Source organism: Rhinolophus sinicus, linkage group LG07, assembly GCF_036562045.2.
Source record: "Rhinolophus sinicus isolate RSC01 linkage group LG07, ASM3656204v1, whole genome shotgun sequence".
NCBI lineage: Eukaryota > Metazoa > Chordata > Mammalia > Chiroptera > Rhinolophidae > Rhinolophus > Rhinolophus sinicus.
The window spans coordinates 126,456,786-126,483,529 of NC_133757.1; the positions used below are offsets into that span (position 1 = coordinate 126,456,786).

The 26,744-nt window shown below is 37.7% G+C and overlaps 1 long non-coding RNA gene across 3 annotated transcripts in view; it reads right to left on the bottom strand.

Annotated features, from left to right (window-relative positions):
* Positions 1-214: 214 nt before the first annotated feature.
* The window catches only part of LOC141572769 (uncharacterized), a 168,822-nt gene continuing 142,292 nt past the window's right edge, over positions 215-26,744 (bottom strand). For all 3 annotated transcript variants that reach the window (XR_012498267.1, XR_012498264.1, XR_012498265.1), the window contains 2 exons: positions 11,280-11,434; positions 215-1,259 (listed from right to left, as the gene is read on the bottom strand). This is a non-coding gene — a long non-coding RNA (uncharacterized LOC141572769). The remainder of the gene's footprint in view (positions 1,260-11,279; positions 11,435-26,744) is intronic.

Sequence of the window (26,744 nt, forward strand, 5' to 3'; positions counted from 1 at the left end):
TTAAAAATGAAACAATAAAAAGTATCTTGAGAGGGAATTTTAATACTTTTAAGTATATTTATTTATTTTTCAGAGGCTTTTTGCATAATGATGTATTTGATCATGTAATCTTTTACATAAAGCCAACTGTACTGGTCAAATGTTATGACTAAGCATTTAAAGTCAGTAAGAATTGTCATAAATGATTGAATTCAATCCCTTTCATGCAAACATATTGGTTTATAAGAGGATTTTTATTCAGATTGTTTAAAAACTATGTAAACAATGCATACAATACAAAAATTAGAAAATATAACCTGTTTAGATAATTTAAAAAATGATAAAAGTCAGGTCCACATTACAGCTACATCAGAAAACATTGATTAGGATGAAAAACCATTAATTTTTGTTTAAAACAAGAACAGATGTGCCAGACATTAATCTTCTGAAACAAATGTTACTAAATGCAAACAAAACTCCTTGCTCTTCCAGTTTTTAATGTATTGGGGGAAAAGTACTCGATATAAAGAAATATGACATTGAAATGCTTAAAACTAAAAAAAAAGTGAAAACAAGGAAAAAACATAGTAGGAGAAAATTTCAGACTTCTAAAAACACTTTGAAGTCAAGTTCAATTTATATTAAGAAAACTCAACATTTATTGAATGTTTCCTAAGGGCCAGAAAATGTGTACAGGACAGAGAAAGGATGTATTTCTCATCATCAATATAATTCTGTCTTCCAGCAGCTTACTATTGGGAAAGAGGTTCAGTGAGAGTATACTAACAACAACAAAAATAGATTAGAGAATGAAGAGAGAAAATCCCAGAGGGTTTAAAGATCACACCTGGAAGGATCTGGAAAGCATCCTGAAGGTAGGTATTAAATCAAAAACTGAAGGGTCTGAGATTTTGGCTTACTTGCAAGTTAACATGTGAGGCTGTCTGAATGATATGTATGTATACAATTGACTCTCGACCAATGTGGGGAGTGGGGGTGCCGATCCCCTGTGCAGCCAAAAATCCATGTATAACTGTTGACTCCCCTAGAAGTTTACCACTTATAGCCTCCTGTTAACTAGTAGCTTTACTGATAGCATAAACAGTCAATTAACACATATTTTATTTGTTACATGTATTATACACTGTATTACAATAAAGTAAGCTGGAGAAAATAAAATGCTGGGCGGCTGGTTTGCTCCATGGTTAGAGTGCGGTGCTCCTAACACCAAGTTCTCCAGTTTGATTCCCACATGGGCCAGTGAGCTGTGCCCTCCACAACTAGATTGAAAAACAAAACAAAACACAAAACAATGATTTGACATCCTGGGAAAACACCCTTTTCCCCAATATGACCCCTCCAAAAAAGAAAATATTAAGAAAATCATAAGGAAGAGAAAATTCATTTATGTACAGTATATATTTATTGATACTACAGGTCTACATCACCTGTTTAGAGGAGGAATTGTCTGCCAATACCTACATCAATATTGTCTTATATGACACAAAACACTATATATGTTATAACTATTAAAACACTAGACATGAAAAATAAAAACAATTGTGAAAAAGAAATTCATATTTATTTACAAGTATAGCAATTCATGAACCGATAACAAAAAAGCAGCAATATGATTGCTTAATGATTGCCTAGTGTAATTGATGCGATTGCTTATTGGTAGTAAGGAAATCTCTAAAAAAGTTTCCAATATATTTATTGAAAAAAAATCTGCACATAGGTGGACATCCACAGTTCAAACCTGTGTTGTTTAAGGGTCAACTGTACTGACAAAATATGGGAACCCTGTGTCAGAGACAAAGACCAGTTATAACTCTGATAAAAGCAGTAGCCAGAGCAATATCTGACATATAATTATATCAATTGATGCAGAAAAAGCACTTGACAAGATACAACATCCATTTATGATTAAAACACTTAATAAAATTGGTATAGAAGGAAAATACCTTAATATAATAAAGGCCATATATGACAAGTCCTCCGCTAATCTCATAATTAATGGTGACAAACTGAAGCCCTTTGCTCTACATTCAGGAACATGACAGGGCTGTCCCCTATCACCTCTGCTTTTCAACATAGTGTTGGAAGTCCTTGCCAGAGCAATCAGGCAAGAGAAAGAAATAAAAGGCATCCAAATTGGGAATGAAGAAGTTAAATTATCACTCTTTGCAGATGACATGATGCTATAGATAGAAAACCCTAAAGACTCCACCCAAAAGCTATGAGAAACAATCAACGAATACAGTAAAGTTGCCGGCTACAAAAATCAACGTACAAAAGTCCATTGCTTTCCTATATACTAACAATGAAATCTCAGAAAAAGAAGTACAAAAAACAATTCCTTTTGCAATTGCAGCAAAAATAATAAAATACCTAGGAATAAACTTAACCAAGGATGTGAAGGACCTATATGCTGAAAACTATAAGACATTTTTGAAAGAAATTGAAGACACAAGGAAATGAAAAGACATTCCATGCTCATGGATTGGAAGAATCAACATAGTTAAAATGGCCATATTACCCAAAGCAATATACAGATTCAATGCAATCCCCATCAAAATCCCAATGGTATTTTTTAAAAAAATAGAACAAAAAATCATCATATTTGTTTGGAACCACAAAAGACCCCGAACAGCCAAGGCAATCTTAAGAAAAACGAACAATAATGGAGGTATCACACTTCCTGACTTTGGCTTGTACTACAGGGCTACAATAATCAAAACAGCATGGTATTGGCAGAAAAACAGACACATAGACCAATGGAATAGAATTGAGAACCCAGAAATAAAACCACATAAATATGGACAGATAATTTTTGACAAAGAAGCTAAAAACATACAATGGGGGAAAGACAGCCTCTTCAATAAATGGTGATGGGAGAATTGGATTGCCACATGCAAAAGAATGCAACTGGACTGCTATTTGTCACCATGTACCAAAATTAATTCAAAATGGATCAAAGACTTAAGCATAAGACCTGACACAATAAACTGCATAGAAGAAAACACAGGTACTAAACATATGGGCCTTGGGTTCAAAGAGCATTTTATGAATTTGACTCCAAAGACAATGGAAGTAAAAGCTAAAATAAATGAATGGGATTATATGAAACTTAAAAGCTTCTGCACAGCAAAAGAAACCATTGATAAAATAAAGAGGCAACCAACTGAATGGGAGAAGATTTTTGCAAACAGTGCCTCCGACAAGGGGCTAATATCCAAAATATACAAGGAACTCATGCAACTCAACAACAAAAAAACAAACAACCTAATTGAAAAATGGGCAGAGGACCTGAAGAGACATTTCTCCAAGGAGGACATACAAATGGCAAATAGACATATGAAAAAATGCTCAACCTCACTAATCATCAGAGACATGCAAATCAAAACCACAATGAGATATCACCTCATCCCAGTCAGAATGGCTATCATCAACAAGACAAATAGTAACGTGTTGGAGAGGCTGTGGAGTAAAAGGAACCATCATGCACTGTTGGTGGGAATGCAGACTGGTGCAGCCACTATGGAAGGCAGTGTGGAGGTTCCTCAAAAATTACAAATAGAATTGCCATATGACCCAGCAATCCCTCTCCTGGGTATCTACCCAAAAATCTGAAAACATTTAGAGATAAAGACACGTGTGCTCCAATGTTCATTGCAGCTTTGTTTACAGTGGCCAAGACATGGAAACAACCAAAATGTCCTTCGATAGATGAATGGATAAAGAAGTTGTGGTATATATACACAATGGAATACTATTCGTAAGAAAAGATGATATAGGAACATTTGTGACAACATGGATGGATCTTGAGAGTGTAATGCTGAGAAATAAGTCAGACAGGAAAAGCAGAGAACCATGTGATTTCACTGATATGTGGTATATAAACCAAAAACAACAAAAGAACAAGACAAACAAATGAGAAACAGAAACACATAGACACAGACAATAGTTTAGTGGTTACCAGAGGGTAAGGGGTGGGGGGGTGGGAGATGAGGGTAAGGGGGATCAAATATATGGTGATGGAAGGAGAACTGACTCTGGGTGGTGAACACACAATGGGATTTATAGATGATGTAATACAGAATTGTACACCTGAAATCTATGTAATTTTACTAACAATTGTCACCCCAATAAATTAATAATAATAATAATAATAATAATAATAATAATATCCATCTCATATCCACCATCCATCCATCTATCCATCTTTCCATCCATCCATCCATCTCTCCACCCACCATAATACAGGTGATGTATTATAGAACTGTACACCTGAAACTGATACATTCTTAACCAATGTTACCCAATAAATTTAATTTTAAAAAATACACATAAAACATTTAAAAATAAAGCCAATTAAATAAACAATAAAATTTATTAAATTAAATAGATTCTTTCCATACGATCCAGCTATCACGCTCCTTGGTATTTACCCAGAGGAGTTGAAAACTTACGTCCACACGAAAACCTGCACGCAGATGTTCATTGCAGCTTTATTCATAATTGTCAACAATTGGAAGCAGCAGAGATGACCTTCAATAGGTGATGGATGTATAAACTGTGGTCCATCCAGACAGTGGCGTATTATTCAGTGATAAAAGAAATGAGCTATCAAGCCGTGAAAACACACTGAGGAAGTTTAAATGCATGCTACTAAATGAGAAAAGGTAATCTGAAAAGGCTACATACTGTAGGATTCCAACCACATGACATTTTGGAAAAGGGAAACTATGCAGACAATGAAAAGATGAGTGGTTGCCAGGGGTGGGGTGGGAGAGATGCATGGATAGAGCGCAGAGGGTCTTAGGGCTGTGGAAACACTCTGTACGACAATGGTGATGGCTCACACATGTTCAAAGCCCAGACTGATCCATAACATAACTCTGGACTCTGGGGGATGATGATGTGTCAGTTTAGGTTCATTCTTGGTAAAAATAAATGTACCATCTGGAGAGTGATGCTGACAGTGGGGGAAGCAGTGCATGTGTGAGGGCGGGGGTATGTGGGAAATCTCTGTACCTGCCCCTCAAGTTTGTTGTCAACCTAAAACTGCTCTGAAGCAATAAAGTCTTCTAAAAATTAGTTTGATTATTTTAGAAAACGATGATAATGTTGGCATGGAGTTTACTCTGGTTCTCTTCTTACTGCTATTACTTTTTCTGATATTTCCTAATCCTTGTAATCCTCTGTGAATTTAGAAGCTCATTATACATGTAGATTAAGCAGCACAATTCTAAATAACATGTGAGCCAAACAAAAGAATTCCAGAGAAATTAAATATTTTGAACTAAATGAAAATGCGACTTATCAAAATGTGCAGGATGCATTGAAAGCTTACAGGGCAATGTACAGCACAGAATGCCTTTATTAGAAAAGAAAAAAAATATCTGAGTAAAAGATCAGTAATCTAAGTTCACACCTTAGGAAACTAGAAAAAGACCACATTAAATCTAATTTAAGCAGGCAAAGAGAAATAAGAATGACAAAAAAATTGTTAAAAATCAATGAAATTGGAAAAAGGAGAGCAATAGAGAAAAACCAAATCCTGGATCTTTGAAAAGATGAATAAAGTCAGTGTCTCTAGTCAGGCTAACTACAAAAGAACAAGACCTAAATTAGTCATACCAGAAATGAAACAGAGGCCACTGCTGCAGAACCTGTGGAACTTAAAAGGATAGCAAAGGGATGCTATAAATAACTCCATACCCACAAGTTTGAGAACCAAGATGAAACAGATCCATTTTTTAAAGACATAAAACGTCCAAAAACTCACACAAGAAATAGACAATCTGAATTGGTCTGTATCTACAAAAGGAATTGAACCAATAACTAATAACCTCCTAAAACAGAAAAATCAAGCCATCATGCTGTACCCCTTAAACTTATACAGTGATGCAATTAAATTATTTTTCAGTAAAACGGGAAAAGAACCTATTAGGTTCAGCTTGCAACTTGGAGGAAGCTTGAATAGTATAGGTTTAGATGTCTTACCACTTTCCTCATGGGTCTTAGCAAGCAATCTTTTAAGGAGGCAATTTTGTAATCTAAGGTTTTTTTGGAAGCTTTATAGAAACATATAGATATAGATATATATACATATACATATATATATGATTGAAAACTATGGTGAATGTTTAAATAAAAATTATTACAGTAAGACACATTGCCGTTAATCCCCCTCAAAAAATACTCCCCATGACTTGAACACACTTAGCCCATCATTCTTGCCACTTTCTGAAGCAGTTCTGGAAGTCCCCTTTTGTGAGTGTCTTTACCTCATCCTCCATCATGACAATGCTCCGTGTCACACATCGCTTCTGGTATGGCAATTTCTGTCAAATAAAAACATTATGGTGTGTCCCCATCCATCTTATTCACTGGATCTGGCACCTGAGACTTCTGGCTCTTCTCCAAAGTCAAAATGATTCAGGACATGGAGGCAGCCATGACAGCACAACTAAAGACACTCACAAAAGAGAACTTCCAAAACTGCTTCAGACAGTGGCAAGAATGATGGGATAAGTGTGTTCAAAGCAAGGGGGAGAATTTTGAAGGCGAATAATGGTGATGTGTTTTTTACTGTAATTTTTTTTTTTTAATTTAAGCATTCACCATATTTTTTTATCACACCTCCCTCATTTATAGAGAGTTCCAAAATAATGAATACACATTTTAAGAAAGGAAAAAAAAATCTATTAAAATTGTAATATTCAACATATACCGATAACAAAAGATGAATATTAGTCACGTTTGACTTCTGCAATTACAAGAGGTGCTCAGAGTGGTTACCATCAGCGTTCAGACACTTCTGATTACTGCGAACTACTGCTTAAGCAATGTTGACCGTCTTTTAAAATGTGTATACATGTTTTGGCACTCCCAGTACATGTAATTGTAGTCTTCATCAAAAGCAAGAGGGTGATAGTTGAAGAAATAATGATGGAATATTTTTTTAATTTGTCAAAAATTTTAAACCCACACATCCAAGAAGGTCAAGCATTACCTAGATGAGGAAAATTACACCAAGGCATGTCATCACTTAATAATAAAATTGCTCAAAACTTCTGACAAACAGTAAATTTTAAAGCTTCAGAAAAGACAATGCACAGAGGAACAAGATAAGAATGAGAGGACATTGTTATTAGCAACATAAGCTGAGAGATAGTGGAAAACTATCCAAAAAACAAAATAAAAATACCAACCTATAATTCCATACCCAGCAAAATATATTTCAATAATAAATGCAAAACAAAGATTTTATTCCACCATGCAAAAGTAGAAATAATTCATCACCAGATCTACTCTACAAGAAATATGAAAGAAGAGCTGTGCCAGAGGAGAATTATGATGCTAGATGCATACATGGATCGTCCCACAGAAATAAAGGCATCGAGAATGGAAGCTACATGGGTGAACATAAAAGACGTTTTGCTTATTATTCAAGTCTCTTTAAAGAATAATTGACTGTTTATCAAAAACAATGCTGGAATTACAGCCAATGTATATGTAAAATTCTTAAGAACATAGCGTAGAGACAGAAGAGGGAAATAAGTATAATAGTGAAAGGTTTTCATAATATACATAAAATTAAATAATATCAATAAACATAGGACAGTGATAGGCTAAAGATGTATACTATAAACCCTTGAAAGTAATTCCAAATAAATACAAAATAAAATAGCCAAAGTCAACAAAGGAGAGAAAAATGGAATAAAAAAATAAAAATAGATAAATAAAAACCTCAATTCTTAAAGAAGGCAAAATAAATAAGAGATAGAACAAATAAAAAATGAATATCAAGTGATGGGCTCAAATATAACAATATCAATAATCATATTAAAAATAAATGGCATTAAAGACCCCAATTAGAGACTTTTTGATTAGAATTAAAAAAACAAAAACAAAAAAAACAAGACCCAACTATTTATTGCCTAAGAAATGCACAGAACATGAACAAAAGAAAATTAAAGCAGAAATAAACTTGATTAGACTGAAAATCATATCAATTTCTGGACCTAAATTTACTTATAATAGAAGTAGATTAAATTATAGGAAATAGTTGGTGAATTTAAGAAATTCTCACCCAATGGTCTAAACATTTTCTGTGCATTCTAGGACAAGTCCAGGTCAGCTATTCTAGTAGGAGCTAAGCAGGTGGCTGAAGGAAAGAACAGACTGGAAATAATTCTTTAAGTTTATCAAGGACAAACATAGGATACAGGACACAGCAGTTTCCTGCGGGGCTAGAGGACTTGACAATACAGGGGCCTTAACCTGTGTTTGTGTTTTTCTCTAGGGCACCTCACAGCACCCCACGCCGGAGTGAAAATGTACTTAATAGCATTTCTTTAACCTCTAAATATTTAAAAATTGTTTATGTCTTTATTCTTTCCTTACTCCATTTCCTCTCTCCTAGTAGCTGTTTCCTTCCTTCCATATTTCTCTTCTTTCCTCTTTATTTCCTTCCTTCTTATTTTCTCTTCCTTCTTCTTCTGTCATTATTCCCTGCCCTTGTTGTCTTTTCTCACTCTTTCTTTCTCTCTTTTCTCCCTATCTCCTTCCTTTTCTTCCCGCTTTTGCCCCTTCCTTTGGCACTCATTTTGCACTGAGCACTTACGTGCCAGGTATTGTGATAAATGTATTATGATAACTTTTGTATGTATTCATGATATTAAAAAAATAACAAAAGTGTCGCCAACAGCCTGCTGGTCGGGATGTGACAAGTGCTTGTGGTACCACAGAGGTGTTTCTTTGCAGTCTTGGCAGTTGCACAAGTGTGGTTTCTATTTTCAGGCAATATCCTGATGAAGCTATCGAATTAACCATGCCATTATTTCCTTCATCAGCCTGTCTACTTGAATTGACTAATGGGAATGTTAATTTTAAGAGAAAGCTCTTATTAAGAAGAGGCTTCTATTAATGAATGCTTTTAGTCAAAATACAATCCAAACTATTTTTAGTTCAGTTCCAGTCTGAGGTCTTCTTTAACGCATACGGAAATTCAAGGACAAATCTGTGTCTTAATTTATGCTTTTTTCAGTAAACTGTCTAACCTCACTGAACATGTGAAGTCAGCTGGTTTAATTTTTATTTTTGCTTTCTGTGCTAGACAGATTTATTCAAAGGCCCTCCACGATTTCCTGCCCTAAGCCCAGGACTGTGGATATAAATATCATGAGATGGTTATTTTATGTTGTTACATGAGAAGATGTATTTTTGGTGAGATTTTAAGTTAATAAAAGGAGGCCTTCTTAGTAGGGCCAGTCTGATTACATGAGCCACTTAAAAGCAGGGCACTTGCTTGGCTGATAGAAATAAGGGACAAGGGAGGGTATGCAGACATGGTCAGGATGTGTGGCACTGCCCTGGCGCTGAAGACACAGAAGCCACAGGAAAGGCCCTGGGGACAGCTCCTAGGGGCAGACACTGACTGATGACCAGCAAGGAAGACAGGCTTTCGTTCTATAGCTACATGGAAGTGGATTCTTCCAACCATCTGGATGAGCCCCAAGAGCCTGCCTGGCTGACACTGGATTTTGGCCTCCTGGGACCCCAAGTGGAGAATGCAATCCTGTCTGCCTGGACTTCTGACCTACAGAACTGAGAGCTAGTCAGTGGATTTTGTTTTAAGTTGCTCATTTTGCAGTACTTTGTTAGGGTAGCCAAAAAAAACAGTACAGTTTTCTTTTGAAGTTTTGGGTATTAGTCTATATCTGCTACTATTTTCAAAGACACAAAACAGAAGAGAAAAGGTAATGCCAAAACAGACTCACCTGAAAAAAGCCTTTATTTAGTGCTTGACCAAGAAAGCAAAGTCATTGCCATATTAACCTTTCTGTCTCTCCAATATCCTAACGTCATTGGAACAGGACAGTAAGCATCCTCGCTATTGAATTGACACCCTTTCCCTAAACTTCTGATGTCATCAGAGAAGGGTTTCCGGTGCTACTGATACAAATGTCAGTAGCGACTAAAAACCAGGCGGCGACTGAATATCAGGCGGTGATTAAAATACCGACTCAAGCACATTCATTTGGACTCCTTTAGAACGTAGGACAAGAGTGAGAAAGAGACCTTTGTGATTTTGCTTCTTTTTAGACAAGCAGATTTAATGAACCCAGTAACTGGCACAGTGACATTGTTTGGATATCTAGTAGGACATGACACTTTATTTTGTTTTGAAAAGAGAAAGAGATTTTAAAAATTCCTAGGCTGTGTTTTGTTCTTTTCAGACTGCAGGTAAAATGTTTTCCAATCTGTAATTCTCCATAGAACAACACATTTAGTCATTCTTTGCCTATGTTTACACACATGTATTACTGATTTATATACATTTATAAACATTCCTGGAAGAGCTCTGCAGATATATGATATCAAGAACGGATGTGTGAATGTGTATATTATTTCCTGCTGAGGTATTCAAATATTCAAAAGCTAGGAAATATAGCCTGTCTTGGTGAGAGTGATTTAAAGCAGAGTTTAATTCTTAATTTAAAGCAGAGTTTAATGATTGTCTAATTTTGTGTTTTCCTGGGCAAAGTAAAAACTGGTAAAACATATACTTGGTGACTTGTTTATTACCTATTTCAACTTTGTGTATTTGTTATTTATGCATCAAAATTGGTCCATGCTAAGGAAGATAATGCGTTTTGTGATATGCCAAAGTTATCAATAATATTTTATAGAGTAAATATAAAAATTGCTTTGCAAAGGTAATGATAAAATAAAATATGTATTTTGTAGCACATATAAAAGAGAAACTGGGCCCAGAAGTAAGGCAGGTATCTCTCTTTTCCTTTGATAACTGCACCTACTTGTCACAGGTCTGTGATGGGTCTGTTAGACCTAGGACAGGTAAAGTGCATCTTTTACAGGAAAGACAGGGCTGGTCGACTAGTCCTATTTGATAAGGGTTCATCTTACAGTTACCTCTTGGTAAAATGAGCTAGAAATAGCTACTTATAAAGAAAAGATGACCTGTGAGGGGGTGTGGGGACGTTGGTTAGTTGCTCCCACCCATATTTTTCTCCTTTAAGACACTGTGTCCACCCCCTTCCATCACTGATCCAATAAAATGCAGCTCAGTTACAAAAAAAAAAAAAAGTCCTGAACATCACAAAAGTATCTTCTGAGATTATTGGGATGGAAAGAATGTGCTACTCATGCTATGAAATCGATTTTATAGATTTGACTCATTGAGCATCTTCAAATGTTTTAAGAAATGACACAATAACTTAAAAAAAGCAGAAGATACACAAGTGTTGTATCTAGAGAGAACTTACTGTGCAGGTCTCCTTAAAACCACTGCAGAGGCTGCCTCAGTCTGCTCTCCTACCGGAGTCTGCTTCATTCCACCGTCGGGAAAACGTTGCAGGCCTGTCTGTGAGTGTGACTGGCTTACTGGCAGGGCGAGGCGATGTTATCCTCACAGTGGTTGCTGCGAGGGATTAAGGAGTAAAAGAAACTCAATGGGATTCCATAATAGAAAGGCCGATCTCTGGGTGATAGCAGAACTATTTATTTTACCTTTATAAATTTCTGAGAATGAGTAATTCGTACAAACGTGCAAATTGGGTAAATCCTGTCCTAATTTCCGTAAAGGGAAATTCTTGCTTTCCAGTGTTCTTCTCTCTTTCAGCTCATTTAAATCGACTTCACATGTGTATAGAGGGAAGGCAATGTGATTATTTTCTGCAGAAATTCTCTTCCAAGCAGTTTAATCTGAGTATCAAACAGCAAACCTTGAATTCAAGCTCTCCCACCCGTCGTATTTCTGTGCGTTCTCCACAGAAATTACCCGCATCCTATATCATTAGAACAGGCTTCACACCAACTGACATTTCCAAGAAGCACAAAATCCACGTGCCGTGCCCTTGTCACTGCCCTGGGCCCAGAGCCACCTCTCCCACTGGAACGTCTGTTCTTCTGGTTAGAAAGCCTAAACTTTCACTGCTTAGTGTGATTCAAGTAAGAAGAAAAACTTCAGTGACACTCATTCCAGGATACTGAGCGTAGCAGCGACTGTGGGTCGTTGTTTTGGTTTTTTGGGGTTTTGAACCCTGAACTCAACATTTCTGCCTCTCTCCCCATCTGCATAGTAAGAACAATGCCTGCATTAGTGGGGATGCTTGTTTTAACCGCTGTGTATACAATTGCTTTGTCCACTGAAATGAATTCTACAAGTAGAAATGTTAAGAGTGTGTAACTGAGGTCACATCACATCCGTCTGAGGGGCAGGACATACACCAGGAATCCTGTGGTTCATACTGTTTGCTGCTTTAAAAAAAGAGTCTTCAATTCTTTCAAAATTGGCTATAACAATAAACTAATTTGTTCAGCTGTTAAGAGATATTTAAATTTGAAATTCCAATTCCACTTCATGTATAAATATTGCCTTTTTAGAAAATCTGTACATGTAAAGCTGCTTCAAATATACTGTGTGAGCAGAAAACTATCAATGATAGTGTCCTGTGCTTTCTGAGTCACCTGTTTATATCATAACAAAACAAATCCCTACAGCTCTGGGGCATACAAAGGAAATTAGCTGAGGAGATGTGAAGCTGAATTCTATCTGCCTCGTGTCATGCCAGCAACATTTCTAAGCCAGTTCAGTTTTGATTTGAGAATATTTATTTTTGGTGACAAATGTTGAAAATGGAAGCAACTAAGTTGAGCTTAAAAATGCTGATCTGGGAAATCAATGGAAGTAAATATGTAACATTATCAAGGCATTTCAGCATTCCATCGTGGGGTGTAATAGAGTTTGGCCACATCTGGGTACCGGCAGCAACTATGGGGCAAACGGGTGGGTACAGATTTTCCAAAGCCACAGGTTTCACAACGACAAGAAGGTTTAGGGACTGGGGGAAGCTAAGACTGCTTCATTCCAAGAGGAGGCCAGCACAGCTGGGCTGAGCGGGGAGACGAGGGCTGGGGTTCATGAGCTTCCTTCTTTCCTTCTCTTTCTTGCTCTACGGGTATGATGTGTAGCAGGGGCCTCTATTCTCATATTGCGTTTACATCTATTCAAACACATCACTGTATTGCAATAATTGGACTGCTTCCCTCTCACCCAGTTAAGGTACAATTTCAATGAACTGAACAAAGCTAGGTGAGACAGATTTCCCCTGCCTCATTCCGAACACTCAGCTTTTCCAGATGCGGGATTGGAGCACTGATCCTTCGCCTGGAACACTGTCCTTGGTGTGACCTGGCCAACAGGGTCTGTGTACTTTGGGAGGTTGTCCTGGCCCCGCCTGAGTCACTGGTGGGGGGACATGTCACAGTCATGTCATAATGAGTTCACAGACAGGGTCTGGCAGCAGTCTCACTGCTCACCTGACATGAAAACAGGAAACTATACCTCACCAAATGGATTTGCCACCCTTACTTTCCTACAGACAAAGCTGATTCAGAGTGGAATTCCTTTTTTCATAATATATATATTAAACTTCTTACTGAAAGAATTTTTATTTCTTGCTAATTCCATTCATGAATAAAGGAGAATTACTCTGAAAAAGTAAATCAGGGTAGGGGAAAAGCAATGGTCAGTCGGCCCGTTTCCTTCATTGGCACCCTAGTATTTTCCATATAGAAGAACCAATTCAGACCTGAACTTGCCATTACTCATCTGAGACTATAAATGGGCTCCTTAATTGCTAAGACATCTTGACAAGAGCAGGATTAGAAATCCCTGGTAATCTATAACTCACAGAAACGTCTGCTGTACATAGCTGCTCAGACTTTCCTTACAACCTTGTGATAGGTACGTATTTCCAACATTTCTTTTAAAGAGAGCATGTGCCTCTTTTGTGTCTGTAAAGCTGAGGTGCTGACTCATGATTAGTGAACAGACACAGGATTCTTTACCCTGTCAGATTGTTTTTCTGCTTTGCATAATTAATGGAGCTCTTTTCTGGTCGATTTTGGAAATGAACCTTTAGAGATAAAGATAGAATGAAAATGCACACACAGACCCACAAACACACATACAGCTGATGTGCAGGTAATATTAGTAAGGATGGACTTGACCTTCAGGACATTGATGGCTGATGTGCTCCTAGGGTTACACACCAAGACGTAGGTCATTTCGGACAGGGAAACAAAGCTACATATAATCCATCCTGATAAATACACGGGATGCATCTCAACGATCTGACAGCCACCACCTCTCTACATTTCCTTCCAGGAGTGTGAAGGGAGAGGAATCAGGTGACATTTGTGAGGTGACTCTGACACCGCTGTCAGTCGCATTAGCTCAGCCTTCCTTCCACAGGAAGCACCACCACATGTTGGTACGTACTGACCTTCTCTATACATTTACTGACTTCCTGTTGCATGACAGACATGTGACTTCAGCTTAGTAAGTGACCTTCACCTGAACAGGTAGAAGAATACTCTTCACACCCAGGAACGAACACTGGTGACCAGACACATATGTTCCTGGTTTTCTTGGGGAGGTGCTTAATCTCAAACCAAGAGCCACTGCCTGGGGCCTCGCAAGCCACCAGCTTCAGACGCATGACTCCTAAGGTACACATTCTTAAGTGACACAGGTTGTAAGGTAATGAAGAAACCAAAGTCATTTTAGAAAAGTGCAACTAACAGCATGCTCTTTAATTGAACAGAGCTGACAAGGCATTTGGACTCTTAGGGCAATAATTAAGATGGGATTACATTAATGTGACTAATTTAGTTTGTTTTTGTTTTTGTTTTTCAGTAGAGAAAAATCCATTTACTGAACAAAATAGTTTTCGCTTTGCCAGCTTTATTTTTTTTTTTTTCAGCCTAGTAGTTTTAATTTCGCATCTCGCATTTGTCTACACAGGCATTTGTAAAAGCTACTAATTTATCAATAGAAGGTGAATTTAATCTGCATACAAAATAAGGTACAGTTGAAGCTGCTGATTTCAGACATGAAGTAACTTACTGGTAATTCTTTGTATTGTTTTGTTCTCTAACGGGTGTGCGGGTTCCTCCTCCACTGCAGTGACCATGACAGTTGAGGAGGAAACGAAGGAGCCAGAATGGCAGGTAAGCACGTATACTAGCATTAGGAGTAGTGGTGTATGACGTCGGACATACAGAAGGAGGTGGCCACTTGGTTGAAACACATGCTTACACATTGTCTGATTGCACTCATGGTGCCACACACAGTGGCATTTGTTTCTTCTCTGCTTCTCTTGCAGCCGTTTCCTCCTGTCTAAGAGGATGTATTTAACTATGGTGGCAGATTTCTCCTACTTGAAAATCAGATGAACTAGTAAGGAATCCTCAGCTATTGAAGATTTCTCGAGACTTTGATAACTGGCTTATGGAAGTAGAAAACACCACACATTCACCAAAGACCCAACAATCCAGAACATTCCACGAGTGGGTTCTGTCTTCCTGGGGAGCATGGCCACCCAGTGTGGTGGTGTCACCTTTTCTACTGCAGTGTGGCAGACACATTATTTTGCAGCGTGATGCCGTGGTGTCTTTGTTCATCAGGGAATCCGATATCTGTTACTAATATTTTATTGTATATCTGAGATTTAAACATGTATAGATACACACATCATTGTAATTATTCATTTTAAATAAAGTATTTTCGATTAGAAGTTCGGCTAATTTTTGGAAGTCTATTTTCTCAACTCTAATGAGAGTTACTTAAACTTTTAGTGCTCTTTGGCAAATGTGTGAAAACAGTTTTTATTGCTTCAACCAATAACACTTTTTTTATGTGAAACATATATATGCCCTTCTTTCTTTTTTGTTTTTTGACTGTTTATGCCCAGTATGATTTTGAAGTAATTCATTGTATCGGCAACTATGTTTAGCCACCAAAAACCAAACATGGAAAGAGACTTTAGCCTCAGAAATAATGTTCTAATATCACTTCCTGTTACTCCCTCACCTTATCTTTCTGGTTTGGCCATTTGCAGCTGTTTAGTAAAGACACTGGCACCTACTGATACCCTTCCCCCTGGTGAGCTACACCACTGTGCTCATTCCTCACCCATTTCATCTGGAATAACCAGGTAAGGAGGCTCCAGGGCCCCATTTCACACATGAAGAAACGGGGGCTCAGAGTTCAGGTTCACAAGCTTAAGGATAGGACAGTAGTTCAAATCCCAGTGCTTCCTTCCGTATACTCACTATCTTTATTAACTCATTTACAATTCAGGATTGTTGCTTGGAAAATAGAAATAATAAAGCCTATAGAGTGGGGTGTTGAATTGAGGCGATCTCCGACTGGTGCAAAATTAGCCCTTAATGAAAAATGGTAACTGTTACAGGGTCTGACTGCTCTACCTGTGAGTTTGTATCCAATTACTCCCATCTTTTCCAGAAAGTTCTCCATTGTTTATGTCTCCTTTCATTTCTCTCATCAGTTTCTCCTTATTCATTATTATAGAATTAACCTTCAGACTATAAACATGTCCTCATGTCATCCATCCTAATGCAAGTAAACAAAAACCAGCAAGTAAAAACACCTATACATCTAAAATAAACAAACAGCAAAAAAAAAAAAAGAAAGAAACCCAGAAAATCCCCCAAACATTGCTACATACTGCACATTTTTGTTCCCTTTCTTACCTCCTAAAATTATCAAGTAAACTTAGAATAATAGAAATCTGAGTAGAAATCACTTTCGCATTTCCCATCACTTTAACAATTAATGGAGGGTGGTTTTTATCAAAGTAATATATGTATTTAAATTATGCAATGAAAAGTATTTAATAACCAAAACAAAACAGGAGGAAGAGAACAAGGATGAGGATGAGTTAGAGGGAGAGAGGGATGCAGGGAGGGAGGAAGGGAAGGAGGAAAGGAGGGAGGGAGGGACGGACGAAGGAAGGAAGTAAGGAAGATGGGAAAATTACAGGAGACACTTCATCCTATCCTCTGAGTTGAGTCTCAAAGGCAACCTCTTGCAAATTATCCCTTTATTATGGTATTTACCTCATTATTGCATAATAATGTACTAATTTTGCTGCTTCTTATTTTATTTTTTCAATTTTATTTAAGATTTTGTCTGGTTATTTTCTATGGACTTATCTTCTAACTCATTAAATTTTTGTGTGTTTAATCAGTTCTTACAATCATTCATTGAGGTGCTAATTTTAATTATTTTATGTCTCATCTCTAGAACTTCAATAATATTTTATAATTTATAGTTTTCCGCTTAATTTTTTTTATGATTCTTGAGCCTATAAATTATAGTTATTGTAAAGCCTATATTTAATGACCCTACTATGTGGATCTTCAGAGTCTGTGTATGCTCTTGTCTCTTTCTCATTTCAGTTATTTGTTATTTTCTTCTGGTCTTTTACATAATTTTTCATTGCATTTTGGACACAGTCTATGAAAAATGTTACTGACATTTTGAGGCTTCTGTTGATCTTTTTCCAGAGAGAACTTAGTGTTTCTAATCGCAGTTTAGCAGAGTCCAGAAAGATCAACCCAAGTCAGCTACGGTGTGACTAACGAGAAGCTTCTCCAGGTCACGTCCCTCCTTGGGTGAAGCCTTTGATACAGACTCTTCTGCTTGAGACTCTTTTCTTGCTCGATAGGGAATTCTTTTATCCTTCAAGATCAACCTTCAGGTTGTTACTAATGTGAAGCTTTCTCTCTCCCCAAGGTGGACCTCAGAGACTATTCGTCTCATTCTCTCCTGGACTTCCTACTTCTCTGTACAACAGACAGAGTGGTGAATGTTTATATAAAGTGCTTGGAACTGGAATATGGAGACTGCTGCATTTCTCTGAGGGGAAGTGGGAAATCTTATCAGGAATTATTTTCCAGAGGAGGAACTATTTGAACTACACTGAAAGGACAAGTATAATAGCTGTTTTGACCTAATGGGATAGAATTTACTAGGGGAGGGAATGGCTCATGGGAAAGTTTGGAAATTGAAAGGGCATTGGATATGTTGGAAATGACTGTCTGGCTATAGTGAGCCTGCAAACTCATATATAGTGAGGCAGGGGCCAGATCACTGGAGCATTTCATGCCACCATAAGGACTTTCATCTGAATCTTTTTTAAATGGGACTGCATGGCAGGGGGAAAGCATCAGCACATAGCAGTTTTAAAATATAATTTAGATACAATATGGAAGATGAAATTGTGAGGGTGTATGAAGGGCATGAATCCCTGGTGAAAAATAATGAAACCCTAACTTAGGTAGTGGGGATGGAGAAGAAAAGGTCGAATTAAAATAATGTATGATTTTTTTAAAAAATAAAGATGCATAGTCTTTTGAGTACTTCACTGGTGCTCAGTTAGGGACATGTCACAATTGGCATTTTGGCTGACACCACGTCATTCATTCATTCATTTATTCATTCAATGTATTATTATCTAACACCTACTCCATATAATCAGGCACTATTCTAGTTACTAGGGGTTCAACAGTGAAGTAAATCAACACAATTTCCTTCTATCATGATACATTTCCTTTATCTTTTGATGGAATGTAAAGAAGAGGCTTGTTAAGGACTGGCATCTTGAAGATGGAACATATTTGACCTGTATATTAATTCTAATCATGTCACATTTAGATAAAATATGATATCTCCTACTATCTTTTGCATTTCTTTGTTTCTTAATTTTATAAATTTCAACAAATACTTTCCTCTTTGCTGCAGGAAATGAAAGGGTGGTTCTCCTGAAACGATGGACATGATTTATGTATCTAATTAATTCCAGACCTATTGAGAGCAGAGAATACGGTCTCCAGATATATTGCTGGGAGTTTGCACCCTCTTTCTTCCCCATGGTGAAATTCACCATGTTCAGTGCCAAATACTGACGAGTCAGTTTAAAAGACATGACACAGACCTTGCTCGCATATAAAAGAAAATTAAATCTCACACTGAGACAGGTGCCAATATCACTTAAACTGACAACCATACCTGGGCCAGCCAGTTATGAGGGGAGATTTTTAACTTTTATCTTTTACCACACATCACTTACATTTCTTCTGGCCTAAATGCAAAATTTAAGTTTCTGCAAAGCAGTTATTAGTCGTCTCTTTTGACAGGCACAGTCTGTAAGTGGTAAGGGTGACAAAGTAAAACAAAACAAAACTCTAGTAATTAATAAATTCCTTGATTTAAGCAACTTAGAACGACTGTAAATGCAAATCAAATGGCAGCGAGCATGTGGGATTTTCAGGTCTTCAATACAACAGTCACTTGACTAGAAGAAGCCAACACAACTGAGCTTCTCCTTATATTTCTCTTTGAATGAAACTTCAGTCTCTTTTGTCACAGAATGTATCCAGCAGCTTGTTATATGATAACAAGACTTCAGATTTTCACTTTGCATCTGCAAACAGATATCCAGAAGGGTTCTCGGGAACTACTGATTGTCTGCGACTGGTCAGTAATTATGCCATGTGGACAGATGAGTGTCACCTACCCAATGACTCCACATGCGGAAGTCATTCCTGCTATAGTCTGCTTAATTTAGTCAATTATGCTCAGTTCAAATATGAGTTCTTTTCTAGGAGCACAAGCGAGTATTAGAAAGAGATTCTTACAGCTTATAGTTCCTTCTGCTTTGCCTTGTCAAAATCATATCGCTCAGGACTAAGAGGAGAACCAAAGTTACAACTCTCTTTCAATGAATTATTTTCCAGGTTGCTTGAGTTTAGAGCAGTAGTGAATCACACAAATAGTGCCCTCTTTTTATGATCTATTTTATAGGCTTAATAAATGATGACTTTTAGTTGTTCACAAATAAAAACTAAACAAAACAAAAACAATTTTGGCATCAATAGCCAGGAAATTGACATATTTTTTGCAACATAATAGGTACAAATAATAATACAATATTTTACATTTTCAAGACACCTAAGGGTTTCAAAATTCTTTCACATGTAGGATTCACCACATTTTAGTTTTCAGAGTCACAAGAGACAAGAAGCTTAATGATCCCTTGATTTGACATGGATAATACATGATGACCTAATGGGAAAGAATGGCTTGAAATTCAGAAATCACTAAGCAATTAGGTTCCCTTGGATGCGTTTTTCCACTTCATTATATTCTGCTCTTATTTCTGTTAAACACATGTCTGTTATTTCCTTCACATTTTTTCACATGAACAATAGGAGCCATAACTAAAACTTCGTAAGAAATGTTTGTATGTCCCTGTATGAAACAGACAATGCCGCATTTCCACTATCACCCTGGCCAACCCCTGACTGTGTACCTCTGTCTATTTTATGACGAAGGTCAGGAAGTTCAACCCACAGAAAGACATAAATCCTCGTAATCTGAGGCTTCTTCATGTGTTACATGGGTGGGGTTTCCAGACTTTCCTAAAATATTTTAAAGAAGTCTCACAGGTGCTAATATGTATTGTTCCAAATTCCCTAGTCTCTAACCCCTATAGGTCCTATGGTTTTCCCCGAAAATAATACCTAGCCAGACAATCAGCTCTAATGCATCTTTTGGAGCAAAAATTCATATAAGACCCAATATAATATCATATTATATCATATTATATTAAAAACCAGGTCTTACATTATAGTAAAATAAGACCGGGTCTTATATTAATTTTTGCTCCAAAAGATGCATTAGAGCTGATCGCTTGGCTAGGTCTTATTTTCAGGGAAACATGGTAGGTAAAGTTAGTTATTATTTTAAGAGACCACAATAGATAGGATTGTCTCATGTACGAGTTCTGACAATTAAGTTCGCAAACTTGTTGCAATGATGTTGTTAACCTTTTTTGATGTCAGAGGGATTATTCATTATGAATTTGTACCAACTGGAAAAACAGATAACCAAGTTTACTATTTGCAAGTGTTGAAAAAGCTGCATGAAAAAGTTAGATGACCTGAACTTTTCACCAATAATTCATAGTTCTCGCATCACAACAATGCACCAGCTCACACGGCACTGTCTGTGAGGGAGTTTTTAGCCAGTAAACAAATAACTGTATTGGAACACACTCCCTACTCACCTGATCTGGCCCCCAATGACTTCTTTCTTTACTCGAAGGTAAAGGAAATATTGAAAGGAAGACATTTTGATGACATTCAGGACATCCAGGGTAATACGACAGCTCTGATGGCCACTCCAGAAAAAGAGTTCCAAAATGGCTTTGAAGGGTGGACTAGGCACTGGTGTCGGTGCATAGCTTCCCAAGGGGAGTACTTTGAAGGTGACCATAGTGATATTCAGCAATGAGGTATGGAGCACTTTTTCTAGGATGCGTTCGTGAACTTAATTGTCAGGCCTTCATATAATTAGTCACATGGCTTGAGTGACCAGAGTTCTGTGCCATGGTGACAATTCTGTTGCTCACTGCTCTCTGAAGTTGTCTTCTTATATCTCACATTTATAGAAAAATACTTCACTCTTATTATCAGATGGTTTCTCCTGGCTAAGCTTTTGGGTCAGTTGTTCAGACCCACCTCTTATATCTGTGGCATGTGAATACAAATGAAAGATCATATACACCTCCCTGAATATTTCAAAGTTATAAATCAGCAAATGAATGCAAATAAAATGTGTTGTATCTTACTCAGTTGACAAATATGTTTTGGGAGTGAATAAAGAGCATGCGATGGGTGCAGTGAACTTCGACCTGTGTGCCGCTGTTGTAAGTCTGGTTAATTTGTGACCTTCACTGGGACCATGTGCTGGACCAGCGAGGAGGCTGTGACCCTACTCAGAGAGCACGGCTCGCATGCTCGCATGGGCTGTTTTACTGGGTCCTAACAAGAAGGATTCGCCTGTTAATCAGTGACCACTTCTCTTTCTAAGCACCTCTCCTGCTCACGGGCTCCCTGAACCCCTACACAGTGTCTATTTGTGATGCTGACCATGACCACAAGCCACAAGCCCTTGGTATTTGACAGTCACCTTGTGTTTTGACGTCAAAACACAAGAGATGAGAAGTCAATTCCCTGACGCTGGAGTGCAATCGATTCTAAAACAGGCGTGGATGGTGACAGGTTTGGCTGTGCCAGACTTGTGTTACGGGAAGACTGAAAGGTCTGGATTGAACGTGTACAGCGTGTGTGATGGGGGACCGCTGAGGCCCAGGCCTGTCAGGGCACCGGCACCCCTGACTGGCTTCTCTCCTTCAAATGCAGCCCTGGCTCCTGTGTATCTCAGTCCCACACAGCCCGCGGAAGCAATGCTCCTTTTGGCACTGTGACCGCCTGCTTAAGTCTTTTCTGCCAAACTTCCTTCTGCACCCCCAGTTTCCCCAGGGGCTTGTTAGTACTCCCTCCAGGATAGCCCTCCCCAGAGCTTTCCCCACCCCTCACCTCGCTGGCATTCAAACAGGTCCATGCTTGAACCTGACAGAGGAGAATTTAACTTCTGCCGTACAGAGTCTGGATTCTAAGCAAATAAAGATACGGCTAGGCTAGCATTTTCAGTGTTCCTGAACAACCCAGGTTTTGTGAGAAGGTTCTGGAATTTCCACAGCCCTAGGCCAAAGGGAAGGGTGCCAGTGAGACATGTGGCCTAATTCTATTAACCACTGCGGTTACTCCTGCTCGAGGAGCCCGAGGATATATCGCCACCTGCAATTGGAGAACCATCCCTCAAAGGAATTAGAGCGTTGTGGTATAAAAATCGATTACGCATGGTGTCTTATTAAATTCCCACCCTCAAGGTCATCACCGTATTCTCCTAATCACTTCCATATAGGTACGTCTCAAATATACATTTATTGCAAAACCTGTATTAATATGGGGCCGTCCATTGGTATTAAAATTGGGGGGATATAAATTTACATACAAATTATGTTAGCTTTAAATTTAGGTGAGTTCATTTTTATCTCAAACTCACTAAATAAAACTCAATTGGTTATGCTTCTGGCAAAAATTTGTCCAAAATTTTAGAGTTTTTCCTCTCTACCATCTACAGAGAAAATTTCCACCAAGGGAAAGGGAGAATGACATTAACTGAGCTGAGGTTTAACAGGAAAATAAATAGTAAGAAATGCTATTTAAAAACCTTCACAAAAATCACATATCTGCGGAGACATGAAACAGAAACCCAAGTTGCTTTATCCCGTTGATTCCCACCCACGGGTCGGTTCTCCATTTATCAGTTCTCCTCTGTTACTGTTTCACTTTTACTAATTTCAGCTTTATTATCTAATATTTTCCTCCTTCTTTCCCTGGGTTGCAGTAACATTTTCTCTTAACTCTTTAATTTGAATATTAAGTCTGTTTTTTAAAAAAATTGAGATTAATATTGAAAACCAGAAACCCATGAAACCAACTTTTGTTGAAACACATTTGGACATAATGTACTCTAACTGTCATTGTCCTCTCATTAATAGAATTCTTTATTTCTTCTTTGCTGTGACTGATTTTTGAGACTAATATTTAATTTCTAGAGAGGCCATTTAAAAACTTTAGCTGTTGATTTCTTAATTACATTTTTATGTGGACTATATTTTAGACACTTTTTATTTTATTTTAATTTTCTGGGTTTGTTAAATGTTTCAAGGATATTTAAAATAAACATGCATTCTCTTTTCTTTTGTAGGTCACAAATCTAAGACTCTATATAATGTCAATCAAAGGTGCCAGCCAAGAATGCTTCCCCCAGCAAAGGTGTCCTTCAGAATTTAAGGAGGGATAAAGAATTTTCCAGACCAGCAAAGCTGAACCACAAAAGACCCCAAATTGCCAATGCAATCTTGAAAAAGAAACACAAAGCTGGAGGCATCACACTTCTTAATTTCAAACTGCATTAAAAAGCTATAGAAATCAGAACAGTATGATACTGACATTAAAAAAAAAATACACGTAGATCAATAAGACAGAATAAAGAGCCAAGAAATAAAATTATGCATATGTGGTCAATTACTTTTTGACAGAACAGCCAGCATGTACAATGGGGAAAGGACAGTCTCTTCAGTAAGCAGTGTTGGGAAAACAGCCACATGCGAAGGAATAAAACTAGACTCCTGTCTTACATCGTACACAAAAATCAACTCCAAATGGATTAAAGACCGGAAAGTAAGCCCTGAAACCATAAAGTTCTTAAGAGAAACATGGGGGGTAAGCTCCTTGACATTTGTCTTGGTGATGATTTTATGAATTTGATACAAAGAACAAAGGCAATAAATAAACAAACAAGTGAGACTTGTTTCAGTATAGCAATAGTCAACAGAATGAAAACACAACCTGTGGAATGGGAGAAAATATTTGAAAACTACATATCTGATAAGGGGATAATATCTAACATATACATGGTCAGACAATTAAGTTCGCGAACTTACCCTAGAAAAAGTGCTCCATACCTCATTGCTGAATATCACTATGGTCACCTTCAAAGTACTCCCCTTGGGAAGCTATGCACCGACGCCAGTGCCCATTTCACCCTCCAAAGCAATTTTGGAACTCTTTTTCTGGAATGGCCCTCAGAGCTGTCGTAGTATTACCCTTGATGTCCTGAATGTCATCAAATTGTCTTCCTTTCAATATCCCCTTTATCTTCCAGTAAAGAAAGAAGTCATTGGGGGCCAGATCAGGTGAGTAGGGAGGGTGTTCCAATACCGTTATTTGTTTACTGACTAAAAACTCCTTCACAAATAGTGCAATGTGAGCTGGTGCATTGTCATGATGGAAGAGCCATGAATTGTTGGTGAGAAGTTCAGGTCGTCTAACTTTTTCATGCAGCCTTTTCAGCACTTCCAAATAGTAAATTAGTTAACTGTTTGTCCAGTTGGTACAAATTCGTAATGAATAATCCCTCTGATATCAAAATGTTAGCAACATCATTGCAACAAGTTTGCAAACTTAATTGTCAGACCTCATACAAGAAATTCACACAACTCAATAACAACAACAACAAAAAACAACAACAAATAACCAAATTAAAAATGGCCTAAGGACCTGAATAATCATTTTTCCAAAGAAGACATACAATGGCCAATAGGCACATATAATACAATAGCTCAGTATCACTTATCAGTGAAATACAAATCAGACCCACAGCGAGGCATCTCCTGTTTGAATGACTAACCTCAAAAAGATAACATAACACATGCTGGCGGGGATGTGGAGGAAGGAAAACCCTGTGTACTACTGACGGGAATATGAACGGGCGCAGCCACGATGGGAGCACTAGGAAGGTTCCTTCAGGAATGAAAAATAGAACTACGCTATTATCCAACAGTCTCACTTTGGGGTCTACAGCCCAAAGAAACACAATCAATCTCAAAGAGATACCTCTCCTTCCATGTACATTGTGGAATTATTACAACAGTTAAGACATGGAAACAACCTAAGTGTCCATCAACAGAGGAGTGGATAAAGACAATAGGACAGGCACACACACACACACACGTGTGTGTGTGTTTGCATATACACCCAGAATGGGATATTATTCAGCCATGGGACAGCAGGAAATCCAGCCATTTGTGACAACATCAATGAATCTGGAGGGCATTATGCCTAGTCAGGTAAGCCAGAAACAGAAAGACAAATACTGTATGGTATTGCTTATTTGTGGAATTTAAAAGAACTTTTTTTAAAAAAGTGGAACTCATAGAAACAAAAAGTATAAAAGTGGGTGCAAGGTCTGGTGGCCATTCTATTTAGAGGGATGTGGGTGAGTTGCTAACAGGAAGTCATATAACAGTGGAAGCTGGGTTAAGTTTTCACTTGGGTGATGCCTCCTATGAATTTTAAGCACAGGATTACATAGATGTACAGCTCTTCTCAAGTTAATTTTAGATTAAAAACTCTAAACAATAATTTAGATTAAAAAATCTCAATGGTACAAATCATTATAAAATAGTCATGCATTTGTTAAAAAAATGTTTACTATGATGAATCAATTCTGTATCTCACTTTCAGTTATTAACTTGTTTTGTCAACTAAAAGGTCCTGCGTATTTTAGGAGATTTTAGTTGGAAACACGAGGCTCCGAGTCACTAGCAGTCTGACCACTTCCTGGCGACATGCTTCATGAGCTAGGGGAGATGAACGTGAGTGTGCAGCAAAGTGAGCGATCATTAAAGGAAACTTGACGTTAATTTCTCACAAGCCAGTGAGTTACGTGGTTTCTTTTATTATCTTAAATTAATGTAACTTTTTTGGGAAATCAACAGAAATTACAAAATTTTAAACATGCCTCCAGGACAACACAGGAACTTTCTAAAGACAATTAAGAGACTGTGGCAAAGTACAGACAGTTCCATTAGATCATCGTCAAGAGTAAAGAGGAAGGCGAACCCCAGTCCCGAGGCCATGCAGGGAGCTGAGCTCTGTCGCCCTTTCAGAGGGAAGAGGCCTGATTTCTACATAACAGGCCCTGACGGCCACCTTTATGTCCTCCTTTGCATATCTGTCCACAAAGATATTTATTTCAGTTTGGAGTATGGAGATACCTTTTCTGAACTTTGGCATTTTATACGTATCCATCCTCGCACTATATTATGAGCACCAGGCAGGTGACAGGGTCCAAGGTGCGAATTTGCAGTGCCATTGTGAATGAGAGCTTTCTGTGATATTGAACACATTTCATAGCACTTCCAATGTTTTACTCTATTGGTTTAAAACAAATAAATTCTAAATCTATTTCCAGTGGTAACTGATACATTTACAACATGCATTCATAGTTTATGTTTTATTTTTCTAACACATTCCCAAGTAAATCATTATTTTTAACCTGCTTAAAAACAGACCACGATCACATACTTATGTACCATTTAGTCACCTCAAGTCCACTATTATGGTTTTACACAGTCCAAGGTCCTTACATTTACCCACAT